Below are 4,997 nucleotides of genomic sequence, written 5' to 3'. Positions count from 1 at the left end.
TGTAAATAATTTTTTGCGATTGCATACCTTCAAGTCCCTGTTCAGTATTTTAGTACCGAAGGGTACCGCCAGAGGACGATACCACCAAAAAATCGGTAAATCACCACAATGAAGGCGACGTTGCCGGTTTGCTCCTTTCATACGTAACACCGTACGACTGTGTAACGATTTCCTTTCACTCTTGCTCGCTTTGAAAACCGCAATTTTACGAGAAGAACAAGGGGAACCCAGTGCAATGAGTTATCCAATGAATAAAATGAATGTAAACATAGATATTTGTTCTTTTTACTTTCGATCGATGTGTCTTTATTTTGGTAACGTATCATGGCCAGTCCATGTTACAAGAACACCTCTAAGGTAAAATTTTTTGTGGCGCCACCTGTTGTCTGAAAGCAGCAGTGCAGCACTGAAGTTGTTTGTTTTAATGCGGAGGGTTATGACGTTTGTCCGTGTGTAACCGTTAAAAGTGCTTTTTTAAGTGTTTAAACGCTTTTAAAGTGTTTATTAGTGTTACAGAAGTGTTCTGTACTCGTTTAATTACAACTAGGACTTGTAGGCAAAGTTTTGACTGGACACTTCCCTAACTGGAATGAACCAAAAACTTGTTGTAATCCTGCTGCGGACTGGAAGGAACACTAGTGTCTTGATATGGGGCTGTGAAAGCCTGGAAAACACACAGGAACACCATATTAGACTGGAGATTCCTATTGTGCTGACGTCACCTTGGTTATTTTTGCAGGTTAGTGTACCTACTTTACCAATTTTTATAGATATGAGAGCCTTTGAGTCATTTACACAAGTGTTTTTATTTATTTTTTAATCTTACCTTTGGAAATTGTATTAGGACTTTCCAAACAAGCCGAAAACATTTGTTGTCTTCTTCCTTGTTTACAACTCAAATGTACCTAACAGACGGAGAGAAACATAATCCGTGACTCAGTGTACTGTCATTTTGCAGTTAATTGTCATTTGTCAATGATCAGTTTACTTGTTTACTAGTTTGTCAGTTTTGTATATGGTTTGTGCGGTAGTTTCGTGATTTTGGCTTTAAAAGTTGGTTTTTGCACGTAAAACTACACTCAACGTGGTTTATTCGTGTTGTAACGGCGTTTCCCAGCGTTGCTCCGCTTGTAAAACCCTGATTTGGATTCCTAGTCTCGCAGTACAGAGGCTAGTCCTTATTGCAACAATACTCCAGTAAAACTCTAGTAAATGTGTGCAAAATAACAGTGAAAGTGTTGTTCCGGTATCACATAAAGGTACAAAATAACGTTTATCCGGTAAATAAGTAAAATGTTTTTGGCTTGGCAGAGGATCGGCCATTTTGTGTTCTTAGTGCACTTCTACGCAAAATTCCAGGAACCATGTCGTCATAAACGTTTTTCCGTCCATTTATTCCAGATTTTGCTAATTAGAAGTCGGAATTTTGAATGTGGAGAATTGGAGAAAAATACAGTCGGCGTGACGTCATCACAACAACAAAAATCAAGGTGGGTGTCCATACTTTTTTCTTATAGTTGTCTCTCTTTTTTTACACCGCGATTGACATGTATTAGACAAAGAAACCCTCTGGAGGTGGGTTTAGGTCAAATGTCATTTGTCACTTCAACAAATTGATAAATGACAGTTGAAGGTGGTTGTTTTAATGGAGTGCAGTGTGGGTGCCGTTTATTTAGTTGTTTTTCCGTTAAAAAGTGCATTTTTGCAGGTTTTGTGGGTGGAAATTGATGGCTAGCTTGGGAGGTCATCCGAGTTCTAGGACACGTTTTTTCTGATGTTAAGTCCAGTCAACACTACAACTCCATAGACTTTCCAGATCCTCCCCCAGATTTGCCAGGGTTATGTTGAAAATGAAGCCCATTGCTCAAATAAGTCAAATACAGGTAAATAGCTAAAAAAAAACAACTGATTTTTATGGGTAATTTTAAAGTTTCTTTAACTTGGCCTCTGTGTTCATAGTCGGCCATTTTGTATCGTTTGAAAAGTGCATTTCTGCGCCAAATCGCTTCAGAAGCTGGTCATTTAAAAGGAAAATCCAGTTGTTGGGACGTCCCAGTAACACTACCAGACAACAGTGGTTTAGATCAAATGTCATCTGTCACTTGACAGTTCTGTTTCAGTTTGGTGCAGGGTAAGTGCCCTTTTTTTGTGATTTCTACGTTTTAAAGTGGGTTTCCACAGGTTTTCCGGACTTCAAGTGACTCCCAACGTTCTGGAGTAGAGTTTGAAACAGTCTGCTGGGTTCAAGGAAGTGTTTTGCCAGGACAGGACAATGTAACCTCGAGCACCACCCTAGTGGATTTTTGAGGTTGGTAACTGTTTAGTTTTCTGTACAAAACCGATTTTGAATGCTTTGTTAAGTCATTTTCCGCCACCGCTTTAAGCAAAGCTTAAGTGTAGTTTAGAGTGTGACTTTTGTCGCCTATACTGTCACAGCTTAATTTAAGCTTGAGTTAAATGAGACGAGGTTAAATGTCATTTATGTTGCCACACTTTATACTCTGTACCTTGAAATTTTTGCATTGTTGCTATATTTTTAAAAATTGTTTATAAACTGGCTAACAAAAGTCACCAAACAATAAATCTCCGGCTACTTAATGGACAACACATCAGAATTTGGGTGATAGACTTGGCAATGTTGCTTTCAGATTTATTGGTTTCGGTTGACAGTCTCTAGATTGAATGACAGATGAATGGGTTAATGAAAAATGGCGTCCGTGACCGGTCAGCGTTCCCCTTCTAAGCGATTTTACTTTCCCTCTCTGCGTGGTCGGGTCGCGTTTTTAGTAGCCGCGACCGTCGATCAGAGTTGGCTTGAGCGCAAAGCCGGCGCGCGCCAATTGTTTCCGAGCGTTGCCGATTTTTTCGCGTTTTTCCTTGGTTTTTGGCGTTTTTTTTCTTTCCCTTCTTCTCGACTTTGACAGCGCCGAATTATTCAGACAGTCGCGTCAGTACCGATTCGGGATCGGACCTGGACGCATGCACGGTCAGAGGTCCAGTTCGCTACCAAGTAACGTACCACCACCATTTTTTTAATTAAACAAAAATCCGGAAATTGTATTAAAACGTGTTTTTTTTTCGATTTAATTTATCGCGCGGAAAATAATGACATTTGAAGGCGGGTACGTTGACGTCGCTGGCAGTGTCGTTCAGGAGTTCAGTGTTTGATAAAGTGCATTTTTTTTTGCTTAGTTTCTCGCTGCTTTCGGGTTCGCAAAAGTTGTCACTAAAAAGTTACACTCACGTTTTTTGAGGATTTATTTTCTACTTTTATTTTGGCGCCACTTTCAAACACTTCGGTAAGTTGATCGCACTTTTGTCAAATATTTTTGTCTCTCTCAATCGCACAATGTGTCTGATGATGTTCAAAACGCGAAATTTGTATGCCTGAATTAGTTGTCTACGTATTTGTTTTATAAAAAAAATTCTTTTTAATGAAATCTGTGAGTGATCATTGATAATTTACTGAGAAAGTTTGACAAAAAAACCGGAGTGTCCTTAATATGCATTTAAAACACTTTTCCAGTGTTTTTAGTAAAATTGCATTACTTGTACATCTCAGTAAAAAAAATATAAACCGTTTGGCCCTAACCTTAAATATTGAAAATTTCACTGTTTAATTAAATATCTCGAAAACGATCAAATTTAGAGAGAAACTTTTCAGAACAAACACGGTCCAGACCGAGTAGCAGAATTAAAAAATAGTATCAGTATAGATGTGGCAACGCTGGAATCTACAGAAATTTTTTTAGATCTGTTGTTCCGTTAATTTTGATTTGATAGTGTTAGTTTAATTTAGCAAAGTTTTGGAATTTCTGGTGAATCATCAAAGTCAAAGCATTGACATATATCAATCACTTGTCGAACATTTCACACCGTTTTTTGATCATTTTAAATGTATTTTGTTTGCTCAATCGGAATTTTTTTGTTTATATTTCTCACTTAAAACACACATGGATTTTTGTAAAAACTGTTATGTAATTTTAAAGTTGCTACCTGTAAAGACAGGTGTCACAATTAGTCACGTGACTTTTAAAATGTAGTTGAAATAGTAAGGGACATGTCACGTGATAATGCAATTTTGAGCTTGCAACACTGTAAAGGCCAATTGTCACTTGGCAAACGAGGGGGTAGACCGCCGATAATTTTTTGTACACCAAAATGCCTTATTGGTTACAAAATACGTTGAAATGCTTATAAAATACCTCACAATGCTTAATTATTGCTCAAAATGCCTTAAAACTGCCTGAAATACCTTGAAATATCTCGAAATGCCTTTAAATTATTTAAACTGCCTCAGAATGCCTTCAAATGTTTACCTACACATTTGTGTCATAAATTCAGTTATAAAGCCCCTGGTATTGAGACAATGATGATAAACATTGCTGAAAAACACCTTTGAAATTTTTTTTTTTGATCACGTGGCAGTTTTTAGGTCAGATTAATTAAGTAGCATGTCTGCTTCTACAATTTGTCATAAGGATTGATGATTCAAGAAAAAAATTACTTCCTCAGGTTACCTGATTGCTTTTCCAAATTTTGAAGACCCAAAAGCTTAAAATTCATTTTGTTCAAACGTCACGTGACAGTTATTAGGTTAGGTTAGGTGACAACGTAAAAGTTTTTCCAAATTTTTGACATTTGATTTGGTTGTGGTTCAGGTGACTGTTTTTTCAAATTTTAACAAACAAAAATATTTTTTTACGGTTGTCTAGTTGACAGTGTAAAAAACAGTCACGTGACCTTCAAAACGCCGTGTAAATTTTGGAAAATTGATAAATAAAATTTAGACATTTGTATAAACTTAAATTGCAAAATACACGTTACGTGACTTGGATAATTCAATTTTTGAGCTTGCAACACTGTAAAGACTAGTTGACAGTGTCAAAAACAGTCACGTGACCTTCAAAACGCAGTTTAAACTTTGGAAAATTAATAAATAATCCTTGGACAGTTGTAAAAACTTAAATTGCAAAGTACACGTCACGTGACGTTGA

The 4,997-nt window shown here is 37.0% G+C and overlaps 1 protein-coding gene across 4 annotated transcripts in view; it reads left to right on the top strand.

The window, feature by feature from the left end:
* The first annotated feature begins 504 nt into the window (after nt 1-504).
* sona (sol narae metalloprotease) overlaps nt 505-4,997 on the top strand; it is a 53,057-nt gene continuing 48,564 nt past the window's right edge. For 2 of the 4 annotated variants that reach the window (XM_081979422.1, XM_081979424.1), the window contains exon 1: nt 2,790-3,299. The gene's annotated coding sequence lies outside the window, so the exon portion shown is untranslated. Of the gene's footprint in view, nt 740-1,401; nt 1,491-1,708; nt 1,884-1,959; nt 2,132-2,181; nt 2,309-2,789; nt 3,300-4,997 lie in introns of those variants that run through there. The other 2 variants (XM_081979423.1, XM_081979425.1) reach the window with 2 other exon arrangements.

This window comes from Ips typographus, linkage group LG5 (genome assembly GCF_016097725.1).
Source record: "Ips typographus isolate SLU linkage group LG5, UJ_Ityp_2.0, whole genome shotgun sequence".
In the NCBI taxonomy this organism is placed as follows: Eukaryota; Metazoa; Arthropoda; class Insecta; order Coleoptera; family Curculionidae; genus Ips; species Ips typographus.
This window is presented reverse-complemented; position numbering and strand designations above follow the sequence as displayed.